We start from the raw sequence: 13,076 nt of genomic DNA, 5'->3' as shown, positions 1-13,076 counted from the left end.
TCTTGGCTTTAACCATCTGGTATTAGGATATCCCACCTCACTGTATTTACAAACAAGTAGCTATGATGTTACCATTCAGGCTTAGAGTCCATTTATCACTGAGCCCATGGGTGTTGGGAACTGCCCTGCCTGGTATCAGAAGCTGTAACCCCCGCCAAGGCTAAGGCTGAGGGAGGGGCCTTGGACCGTAAGCCAGCAAGGAGACAATAGCTTATCTCCCTGGCAGGAGCCCTGCTTCTGCTGCTTCATTCATAACTGAACCCCAATGCTTGGTCAGTTAGCCAATGATGGGTAAGATTCCCCAAGGGGGGAACAACCTAAGACAGGCACGATTGCATGGGAGGCCCCCAAGGAAGGCCTTTGGGGGCTACAGTAAAAGGGGGTGATGGACTCTCACTCCTTGGCTTTGACACAGCCTGAGTCCTCCTCGTCTGGGAGAAAATCTCCTTATCTCTTGGTTGCCTTAGTTCCCTTGCTCCACCTGAGCCTGAAACAATGACAGGGTAGTGCAGCCCTGTGCTGGAAAGGGCGGGGTCCCTGGGTGATCAGGCCTAAGAAAGAATATGTAAAATCCTGTGAAACCTGCTTTGTTTAGAATGCTCTCAGTTGAATGATAAGGGTCCAAGGAAGAAGTAAGTTTGTTCTTTCAAGTTTTACAGCTCTTTGATCCTGACTCAAAATAGGCCCTCAGACTTCCTTGCTATCTATTGTTTGATCCTTACTTCCCAGCAATGTTTAATGAGCTTTTACCTGAATTCTTATTCAAATGAAACCAATAAAAAGCCTCTCCAGAGGGGGAACGAGGTGCTCCCCACATGAGGAGTGGCCCTACTGTTCCTATTCCCCCACAGGACCTGGTTGTCTCTGTGTATGTTTTTAGCATGTTTTGACGAGCATCCGCAGCCAAGATGGATACTGCTGGCCAGTATCCTCCACAGGTGAGTCTGCAGCTATGTTTGCAGTTGAGGAAGACAAGGTGATGATCTTGCCATCCCCATGTGACCCCACTGGGGTGACAGTGCTTCAGTGGCATCACCAGTTGCAGGCTCCGTTCTGGAGGTCCACAGTCAGACTCAGAGACCCTGATTCATATGAATCAAACCTACAGCAGACTGAAAACAAACTGTCCACTACCACTATCCTCATTCTTAGATTGCCTGTCACCATATAAATATCTTGAGGCTTCTCCCTCTTCAACAAAAAATAATTTTTCAACATTTTTACAGCCCACTCCCAAGGTTCCTACAAACCTCAAGAATCCCCTGCTTTCTTCCCACCTCCATTGCTGATGTTCCCTCATCCTTCCATAACTTTCCCCCTGGACTATTCCAGTAGCCATTATACCAGTCCCAACCTGATGCAGACAGTGGCCCACAGTGTCCACATCATTATTCATGAAATGAGACATTCACATGGACTATCGAGTCTGGTGGAGGAAAAGGGAGAGCATGGCTTTTCTCTCAAGGGGAGCAAAAGCCTCGGCCTCTGCCATGGCAGACCTTCATTGGGTTTTCTCTGACCATTAAACGATGGTCCTCATTTACTATGCACAGGTTTGCTTTAGGTGGTTACCTTTTGCAGGAAACAAAGGAGCCAGTGCTGCTAGTCACATCACAGAAGAGGGATATTTGCAAATAAAAAGACAAAAGTGGTAAAACTGGTTACACTCATCCTTGGAAGGTTTAGCATGGATTTTAGGAAGTTACTTTGCAGTAAGTGTTTGCTACAAATCAGAGTGAGGGAGTTTTAGCAAAAAGCAAGACTCAAAGCGGCCTAGGTACATTGCAGGCCTGATTCCCCATGGGAGAACCTATCGGTGGGCATGGGTCCTGTGCATTTCCAAGTGGGAGCTGGGCCCATGCCATGCAGAACGGTCTCCTACACAACCCCCTCAATCCATTTTCCTCCTGGCTTATGGATGAATTGCATCCCGCTCAGATTCGTATGTTGAACGTTTAACACCCCAGTACCTCAGAATGTGACTGAATTTGGAGACAGCCTTTAAGGAGTTGATTAAGTCAAAATGAAGCCAGTTATGAGTCCCTAATCCAATCTGACTAGTGTCCCTAAAAGTAGAGAAAGAGGGACCAGACATGTTTGCATAGAAGGGTGACCATGTGGAGACACAGTGAGAAGGCAGCCATTGATAAGCCAGAGAAAGGCCTCAGGAGAAACCTAAAATGCCATCATCTTGATCTTGGACTTCGAGCCTCCAGCTGTGAGAAATAAATGTCTGTGGCACTTTTCATGGCAGGCAGAGCAGACCAAGGGCTTTGCTCTGGGCTGCTGGTGGACAGGTTTGCAGCTCCCTGAAGGTGCAGGATGACCCTCACTCAGTGCTGTGCAGATGCTGTTCCTGCTATACTGGCCTCCTCACTGTTCGAGATCCTCACTCACTTCTCAGGACACAATTTAAACATCACCTCCTTGGGGCTGAGTGACAGGCCTTCCTGCTGGTCCCCAGGATAAATGACATATGCTGTGTATGCCCTTATTACAGGAGTTGTTATTGATTTACGGGTTTGTCTCTCCCACTAAATACATGGGGAGAAACTGTATCTTCTGCCTTTTTATCTAGCTCAGTGTGGTCTTACAGACTATATCCAATCTATTTTTATTGAATGAATGAATAAATGGCAGCCTCAGACTGGTATCTGACATAATATGTATTATTGAGTGTTAAGTAAATAACAGAAATATACTGAACGTGCTTCAGATCATTTTTCTACACTCTTGTCTGTTGACATTCTATGAAAATTAAAGAATGTGTGGGAAAATAAAAACCCAGCTCTGCGAAGAGACTTGCCCATGCAAATCAGCTTAAATTCGAAGCAATTGCACTGATTCCTGACAACTGTAGTCATGGCTGAAACAGAATGGAAAATTTGACTTTCTTCCCTGTATGCTTAGCTCACTGGGCTCCGGCTATCTTATTCTCTGAATTCACTGCTTCGTGTCCACCCAAGTAAACACTCCCTCTTGAGGCGGAGTGCGCAGGGAAACCCACCCTGGCCAGTCCCCTTCTGGTCTCCAGCACTTTGATTAGTCTCTCCGATTGCTGGTGGGGCACTGAGGGCTGTGGGCGCTGAGGCAAATGTGGGTTAGGACAATGTAGCAGCTGGGAGCATCTGGCACATGCAGAATCTAGAGGAAGCACAAATGGTGGGAAAGGAGTGAGTCTGTGGATGAGACCCAGTTGTGGGAACAGAGGTACAACTCAGTGCTACAAATGCTGACTGGGTATTTACATGGCCTAGGTGCTTGGACACAAAGATGCTGAAGTCCTCACATGAAGCCAGCTACCAGTGTTGGAGGAAGGGACAGAGGAAGACATGGAGAAGGAAGGATGAGGACATGAGGGCAGCCAGTGTGGGGGAGAGTGTCAGGATAGAGTGTTGATTAGGCACAGGATGCCACTAGAACTTTTTTTTAAAAGATGTTATTTATTTATTTTTAGAGAGGGAAGGGAGGGAGAAAGAGAAAGAGAGAGAAACATCAATGTGTGGTTGCTGGGGGTCATGGCCTGCAACCCAGGCATGTACCCTGACTGGGAATCAAACCTGCGACACTTTGATTTGCAGCCCGTGCTCAGTCCACTGAGCTACGCCAGCCAGGGCTGCCACTAGAACTTTTAATGGGGTTGGTATAATGGTGGCTGCAGATAAGATTTCTGCCTTGGATGGGAGGTGGCACTGGAAGGCTCCTGAGAGCCCTTCTACCTCTGAATCTTACTACTCTATGAGTAGACTGGGATGCGAAGAGATGGCCCAGAGAACACCACCCATAACACCCTCTGAGTCACTGCTGCCCCTGGAAGAAACAGACGTGCCAAGCAGTGTTGAGATTTCACATCCTCCTGTTATAGCATCAGCCATGACAGTATCCATAGTGATGATGGCTGATGCTTAGTGAGGACTTCTCTGGATCCTGTTCAGTGGATCATGTCACTTAATCCTCCCAGCTGGGGATGATTCATATTCCCATTATGTGGAAGGAGAAATAGAGGCACACAGAGCTCCAGTAACTTGCCCAAAGTTACGCAGGTGGTACAATGGAAAAGCACTTGTGCTTTTCATTTCAGAGCTGAACTGACCCCCTAAATGGAAATATCCACTCCTCTGGCCTTGACTCCACAGCAGGGTAGGCAAACTACAGCCCACAGACTAAGTCCAGCCTGCTGCCCATTTCTGCACACTGATGATTAAGAATGCTTTTAAAGAGTTAGAAAAATTAAAAGTAATATTTAACGACATATAAAAATTATACAAAGTTCGAAGCTCAGTATTTGTAAGTTTTATTGAAACACAGCCACACTCATTTGTTGACATATGGGTACCAGAGCAGGGCGAGCAGTTGACTGTTGAACCCTCGAAGCCTAAAATATTTATCGTCTGACCTTTTACAGGGAAAATGTGCCAGTCCCTGCTCCTGAGTCCAGACCAGAGTCTAGAGTCAGCTATTTGTCTCCTGTATGTCGTTCCTCCTCTAGGCAACATAGCCCCTCAGCCTCTCCAGGGCCTAAAGCACCCACCCCCCCCTTTAAGAGACTACAGACCACGAGAGAATAAGAGCCACCCCCAAAACCCACACTCTTATTCCCCAAAGTCACTTTCTCAAATAAAGAGTAACTTCATTTAATGGCCATTTTCACATTCTTTGGCAAGTTGGCGGTGGCTCTGTTGGTGTGTCCTTTCCCTGAGGATCAAACATTAGTCGATCCCCGAGCCCTGGTGCTTTCTAGTGTAGGTGGGGGAGGGGGAGGGGAACTCTTAGTCTCCACATAGTCAACAGGTACGTCTGGTCGTAGACCTTGACCTAAGTGTCCAGGCACAGACTTCGAAGCAGACAAAACATAGTTAAGATCCTCGTTCCTTCTCTTCTGAGCTCTGACCACACACAAGACCCTGACCCACAGCACCCTGAAAGAGGTGGGCTGCCCACTCCTGTTGGGAGTGTTCAGCAGGATCTCATTGCAGAACCCCTTGCACAGGACAGGGCACAGAACCCACCCCAGAGGAGTGCCCCAGCCATCAGCACCCTCAGCATCACTGTTGTCACTGAAAAATCTACCACACCACCTCCAAATACATAAAGTGGACACAGATTTAGAAAGGTTTTCTCTTTTTAAAAAATGCCATACCAGGAAACACTGTACTATCTCTAAGACCCTTGGTATTTGTTCAAGAGCCAAAATGATTTGAGTCAGGAGAAAAAACGAGAATGTTCCTCTCATCACTATCCTCTGGGGTTGTGAGGAAGCACAGAGCAGAACTAAGGAGGCCCCTGGCAGCACGGCTCACAGCAGGAGGAAGAGGCCGGAGCCTGGGTCCAACGTCAGGTCTTAGGAATGCTGGGCCCAGCACAGTCATCCCTGTGGAAGAAAAAAATAACAGGCACAGAATGTTCAGAAAGAAAGGAAGGTTTAAAAAGAAAAACACATTTCGTGTCAGTGTGAGGCATTCCAGTCTAGAGCTTAGCAGAGGCAGGGGTTTGGGAAGCTGAGGTGGTTCCTTAACCTTATTTTGGCCTGTAATTTACCAAAGCAGTGGAATGAGGGGAACATGATTATTTAATCACTATTTGCTAGTGCTCAGCAGCTCTGAAAAACTTGTGGTTCTTTACCGCTGAGTGATGTGTATTGAGTGCAGAAAAATCAGAATATGTTGATTTAATTTTTTAATTAATAAATAGGGTCCTCCGCGCCTTCCATCATTCCCCCACCCAGAGATGCACACTGAAGGCTGCTCACTGTGTGTCCCCAGCCTTTCTCTCTTGGTGTGAAAGTGAGCTTGGAAAGCAAATGTTTTTAGCCAGTGTGGACGGTTAATAGTCAAGACCGGACACTGTGGAGCTGCAGGACCTGGACTTGATTCCTGGCTCTGCCCTTGCCGGTGATGTGGCTTTACTTTTCTGCCTCAGTGGTCTCATTTGTGAAGTGGAGTGTTTTTATAATGCCCACTGCACAGGGCTGTAGTGAGGATGAAGTGAACTAGCACATGCAGAGCACCAGAGCAGCGACCGGCTCTGCTCTGCGTGTCTGCCTGCGTGTGTATCCTCCTTAATGCACACACATTTTCTTAAATACAGTTACATCAAACTCTTTGTGGTATTCAATAGCCTTTCTTTTAACTGGTAACTTATAATTTATATGATACCACATTATCAAGATTTTAAGTTGTTTCTCTTTTTTACTATTATTAAAAATATTGCCATTTACATTTATGCATTTAAATCTCTTGCCACTTGTCCAATTATTTGCTTAGACTTTATCCCTAGAAGCTGGATCAGAGGTTATGCTCTTTTTCAAGGGTTTGAATATATAATCCCAAATTGGTGTCCTAAAAGTTGTACTAATTTAAATTCCAAACAACGAAGCATGAAAGTACCTATTTCCACAAATCCTTGCTAATTTTGAGTATGTTCATTTTATTCCATTTTCCCCCACTAGGATAGGGAGTTTTATTGTTTTGATCTTTTTTATTTTGTTGCCAGGAAGGTTAAAATTTTTTGTTTATGTTTTTGGCCATTTTTTTCCACTATGAATTTGCTGTTAGTGCCCCATTGTTAACATATGGATTCATCTTTTCTTTTTTGATCTGTCAGAGATCTTTATATATTAAAGTTGTTAACATTTATTTAAAGTTTACCATTTGCCTCTTAGCTTAGTTAAATACCAAAGCATATCAGAGTTGGGTTTTTTTTCCGCTATTTAGACATTTTGATTGTGTTTGTGAATACATGTGCATTAAGTACTCAAACCTAGCAATATCTTCCCTTACAACTTTTGTCCTAGGATTCATAAAATCCTTTTCTACTGCTTGCTACACATCAAATTATAACAGTATTCTTTTTTATTTTCTTCTGAAATATTTAAAACTTTATGTTTAAATTTTAAAATTGAATTTATTTCGAACTTATTTTGCAACTTGAATTTAAAAATATATGGTTTCTCCTTTAGGTTCAGTGATTCTATAAACTGATCATTATCAAAATTGGTTGATTCTTTTGAACATCAATGTTCTCCTCCAAAAAAACTTTCCTGATCTAAACAACCAAATGACTCACTAAAGTTTCCTCAGCTGGGCACAGGCAGGCACTTGGCATTGTATGGGATGAAAGTATAGTTTAAATGTCAATGGCACTTTATACTTTTAGAATGTCACAGAATTGACTTTACATAAATGTCAAAAAAAGGAAAAGCAAGTGTTATTACTTAAAAAATAAGAATTGGTTAATTATCAGGTTTTTCTTCAGAAAGACTTGTGTTTTATAAGTTGTTTTGATTCTCCATAAACCCCATGCCAGATTTATCAGTATTATGCAAACTCCCACTTTCATTGCACAATATTGGCAAACTTTCACCTTGTTATTTTCTCCAATCTGAAAAGTATGTAAAAAGGATGGGTGGTCAGAAGTGGTTGACCAGGCCATCACGTTTCTTTCAGTGTTCTGGGTTCTGCCTACACCCATAGCCACAGCCAGCCTTGCACCAGGACTCCGTGCTGTTACTTGGCCGCTTCCCCACGGTGGCCAGAGAGGGCGATGGTGAAAGCCAACAGCCACCCGCCATTCTGCTTCTGCCTTTGGTCCTTAACAGAAGAAATAAATCATGCCCTGGACAGCTGACACTGGTGTGGACTCAACTTCAAAGATGAGAGACATTGCCCAAGGGGAAAGAGCACCAAGTTTATGAGTGAACAGTTAAGAAGGTCTTTTTAAAGTTTCTGAAAGAACACCCAGAACCTGCTGAATAATCCACAGTCATCCATCTTTTTTATCATTAGTTTGCTCAAGGTTCTGCAAGGCATTATCAGAAACATGAGACATTTTGAATGCTCTTCAAGGATGTGAACTGATACTTCCCTCCTTCTCTCAGATGAATGCTAATAAAATGAGCAGTAAGAGATTCAAGACAGCAGTGTTCCACCCTCATTGCACAGCCATGATTGAATTTTTAGTAAAATTTTGATTTTCTGTAAAGTACCATGTGTTCTTCATTTGCCTTTTCCCCCCTGTGCTATGGGACATTTTCTGAAGAAACATCTTTTTTTCTGTTAAGAAAAGCAAGAAATAAGTAAGACAACATTTTTTAATGAGTCCAAGTTGGTCCTGCTTATATAAAAAGTACAAAATAACAGCAGCCATTTCCCAAATGCCTGGTATACGCATGCACTTTATATACAGTTATATCTAACTGCTACAACACCTTATTAAGGCTAATATTGTCACCAGTTTCCAGGTGAGAAAGTGAATCTCAGGAGGATTAAGTAACTTGCCTAAACTGTTAGAGGTGGGATTTGAACCCTGCTCCATCTCACTCCAGGGCTTTGGCTATTTCCACTATTCAATGCATCCAACATGCATTTCTCTCTTTTTTCTGCTTTCAGGCAGGACAGGAAAAGAGGAAAGAGAACCTTGTAGAGTTTTCAAATTCTCAAACAATGTTCATCCGTGATTCTGTGAATTTAATTTTTGAGGTTCTGTTAGACATAAGGAATTAAATGTCTTGGCTGGGTTTCTTTTCCGTTGCCCATCTCACCTCCAGGGGAATTATAGCTGGGCTGTTTCCTCACCTCTTGGTCCATGCCTCATCCCATGGGGTGGTTGTCCTTCCACCTTCTCATTATTCTAAACTCTGAGTCTCAAATCTACACAATGCCTTCTCCTGCATTTTTGATCTTCTATGGTATATACTAAAACAGTCAAAATCAATCTTATTGGTTTTCCAGAGACCTGAATGAGCAAACAGCCTAACATACATCCGAGAGAGAATTAGACACTGAGGAGACTGTGATTCAGTATGTGTGAGGCTTTCAGACTGCACCACGCACTTGCAACAAGCAACCTCTTTCCAAGCAGGAAGTGTCCATTCTCAAGGTATACACAGTGGAAACCATGGGCACATGCAGCAGAAAAGAGGTTTTATTACACAGGATCCTCTCTAGTAAATCATTGCAGGACTTTAAATACAAATAACCTCTTAAGAGTTTGAAACTTTTAAAAAAGAGCACGAGAATGTTAGAGATATTAACAATTTTTTCTTTTCTTTCTTGCACTGGAAGTGCTGGCACCAAGAGCACTTAACTTAAACATTGGTCTGACGCCTGGTGCATAGTAGGCATTTAGTAAATATCTGTCAGAAAAGGAATGAATAATTAAAATGAAGCACATTACTCTTTTTATCATTCCACCCCTATTCTTTGATTTATTTATTCGCTTAACAAATATTTATTATGTCTTGTCAACAAACACTGTAAAAGACTCTAAGGGTACAACTTTAAAATTTTTTCCGTACTTTCTGTCCTCACATAAATTTTCTGCTTAAACATGTTAAACCTAGGCCAATGCCTCCATGATTCCTGTCTTCTTCTGTTTTTTTTTTGTATTTCTTTTGTTTCAAATCAAATTTATTGGGGTGACATTGGTCAATAAGACCATATACGTTTCAAGTGTACAATTTGTGATACATCATATGTATAGTGCATTGTGTGTCCACTAACCAAAGCCAACTCATCTGCTGTCACTGTGTGCTTGACCTGTTTTACCCTTTACTTGCCCTCTACCCTCCTTCCCTCTGGGAACCACCACAGACTTTTTCTATTGGTTTTTCTTTGTTTGTCTGTTTGTCTTGATTGTTCATTTGTTGCTTTCAGTCTTATATCCCACATGTGAGTAAGATCATAAAATTCTTAACTTTTTCTGTCTGACTTATTTCACTTAACATGATATTCTCAAGATCCATCCAGGTTGTAGAAATATAAGAAATAAACTTTCTGAATATTCTTATTGTAAAAGTGAAGTAGGATACTGTGGTTTTATAAACTATTATGTTGTATACTAATGTATCTTTGAGAAACTGTATCGGTTAGAATACAAGTAACAGGAGGCTTTGCTAAAAATGGCTTAAACCATTAAGTGAATTTGTTGACTGAAGTAACTAATAGTGCTAGGGGTAATACTGACTTCAGACAAGTCTTGATTCAGTAGTCCAACAATGTCACTAAGAATCCAATTTCTTTCCTGCTCTTCACTTTGCCCTTTTTGGTGTCAGATTCTAAAACAATTCTCCTCTGGCTTCCAGCAGCTCTCAGGGTTGGTATATCCTCATTCCAGTCCAGAACAGAAGAGGTTGCATCCCTGCCAGGCCTTTCCAAGGAAATATGAAGATTCATTCTGATTGAGCTCCCTTGTGTTGCATACCCACTCTGCAACCAATGTCTGTGTCCAGAGGAATAGAAAGCACTAAGTGGCTTAGCCTAGACCACACGGCCCACCCTGAAGATCGGGGTGAAATTTGCTTCCCTGGAACCTCATGGAACCCCCAGTAGAAAGTAGTTGGCTGATGCATAGAGGATGAGGATGGAAGAGGATGGATGATGGATATGAAACCAACAAACTGCCCCATTACCTGAATCTGAAGCAAGAGTCAACCAATAATACTGCCTGAAATCCATTTTATGGTCCTAGGTGAACTTAAAAAAAACCCTCAATATTTAAATAAAGTAGAGGCAGCAATGGGCATTATATGATGTATACATTTGTAGATATATAAATAGAGCTATGAAAAGTAAGATAATTAACAAAATCATTGATATAATTCACTGTGTCACTCTAAATAATGGTCATACAGTTTAAGTAAATTTTGAGATTTATAAAATTATTAGAAAACAATAAGGGCCTGCCCATCTGATGACAGATACTTTCAAGAATTTTAAAAAATTTCCTTTTAAATCTGTTATTGAAATCAGGTATGATGGTTTCTTATATCTTTCAAGAAATAAAATGCCTCTCGCCCCTGAAGAATTTATCAAGAAAAGGCTGGGCCACCCGTAGACAATCCTAACCCAGTGAGACACCCAAAGGAAAAGAGTCCAAATCCTTAAAGGTTTGGAAGGGGTATAAATCTTCACTGCAGGTATCTCACAGGCCCTAAGGAAAGCCTTACACAGAACAACACACAGAAGTTTCCAACAATCCTTTGTAGTCAACTCTCCCCACAGCATGGACGACATGAGACAATTGGGGTTCTCCACCCTGTGTGCCTCTTCACCTGAGTCATGCCCTCTGCCAGGAAATGTCCCTGATAGGAATTATAAAGAACATCTTCCCCAGGTGGGAACTTACAGCCATTATTATATTCACTCCATGTTTGAAATATTTTGGTTTGGAGTACAGGGACCCACTTTGCTAAGTCATCAGAGAGAACTTGAGAAAGTAGAGTTGAATGAACAGAACAAGCAATGACATTGTAATTTATTTAGCTTGGGAAAATGTCTGTCCTCTGCACATGGACTGAGATGCTGTCTCTCAGGACCAAAAGTAAAAGTTTCAAGAAGTATCCAAAAGAGGCCCCAAGTTTCTAAATGGAAAAAAGCAACCTGCCACTGCTGGAGAGAACAAGCTATTGGGACTATGGTGCCAGCAACGAAGGCTCTTGTGCTCCCGACACCAAGGCAGGTGCAGGTGTTGGTGAGCAGTTTTCACATCGTGCTCCGCAGAGCCTTGGGTGTTCCTTGGAGCCTCCTGACAGGCCGCTGTGAGACAGAAGTCAAGTAGACCTCTGGAGTCTCCAACCCCTGCTTCAACCAAAGTGACCTTACGTCTTTTACATCTTAAACTTCTGAATAAGGTTTTATTTGAAGGCTTCCTTTTCCAAGATGGTGGCCACAGGGTGTGTCTTCGCTTCCCCAGTCAGTGACATATGAATCAGTGGAGTCACCCCGGCCAGTTCCAGTGGGTATCGTCTGTTCTGTCTGCTGTCACGTGCGATAGGGCAGAGAGGGTGACTTCAGGTAGACGCCCATGGGGAAGGGCCCAGATTCTTCCTTCATCCTCCCCAGGCTAAGAACCTAATAGGAAGGGGTGCTCATGGGCGCTTCTCACACTACAGAGGTGAAGCAGGGGCTTCGGCTCCTCCTCCAAGCGGCTTTCATTCTGCAGAGCGCCTCATTACCTCCCTCTCCTCTGCTGTCTTCTCCCTTTTCTTTGAAGCTCGCTCTCTCTCTCACTCTCTCTCTGTCTTCCTTTAGCTTTTCTTAAACTGAAAATATTTATAACATAAATTTCCATTTTAACCATTAAAAATTTTTGAACTTTATAATTGTGGTAAAACACACAAAACATAAAATTTACCATCTTAACCATTTTAAAGTGTATAGTGCAGTGGCATCATATTATTGTGCAACCATCGCCACCATCCACATCCAGAAATTTTTCATCTTCTCATACTGAAACTCTGTTCCCAGTAAACGCTAACTCCCATTCCTCCCCCCACCCCAGTGCCTGGCAACCACCATTCTACTTCCTGTCTTTATAAATTTGACTGCTCTAGCTATCATATATGAGTGGAGTCATACAGTATTTGACTTTTTGTGTCCAGCTCATTTTACTTAGCGCGTGTTTTCAAGGCTTATCCACGTCATAGCATGTGTCAGAATTTCCTTCCTTTTTAAAGCTGATCAGTATTGGTATTTCATTGTTTATTCATTCATCCTCAATGAAAATTTAGGTTGTTTCCACTTTTTGGCTATTGTGAATAATGCTTCTATAAATATTGGTGTATAAACACAGGGACGGGGCCCTTGCCAGTGTGACTCTGGTTGAAGCATCATCCTGTACAACAAAAAGATGGGGGTTTGATTCCTGGTCAGAGAACATGCCTAGGTTGTAGGTCAAATTCTTGGTCACAGCTTGTATGGGAGGCTGTCGATCTATGTTTCTCACATCGATGTTTCTCTCTCTCTCTCTCTCTCTAAAATCAGTACACATATTTTTTAAAATTAAAGAAAATACAGGAGGGCAAAAGTAGGCTTACAGTTATAAGAACATGAAATAGAGTTTATTCTTGTATTATTTATTTATTTATTTATTATTGTATTATTTATTTGTGTTATTTCCATACAAATAACTGTTGTGAAGCTACTTTTACTCACCTCTCTATTTGTTTTGAATTTCTGCTTTCAATTATTTTGTGTATGTACCCAGAAGTGCAATTGCTGGGTCACATGGTAACTCTACATTTCACTTTTTGGGAAACCGCCAGACTGTTTTCCACAGTGGCTGCACCCGTTTACATT

Source organism: Phyllostomus hastatus, unplaced genomic scaffold, assembly GCF_019186645.2.
Source record: "Phyllostomus hastatus isolate PE091 unplaced genomic scaffold, TTU_PhHast_1.1 phas_contig_41, whole genome shotgun sequence".
Classification (NCBI taxonomy): domain Eukaryota; kingdom Metazoa; phylum Chordata; class Mammalia; order Chiroptera; family Phyllostomidae; genus Phyllostomus; species Phyllostomus hastatus.
The sequence above is the reverse complement of the archived record's forward strand: the minus strand, read 5'-3'. Positions refer to the sequence as shown.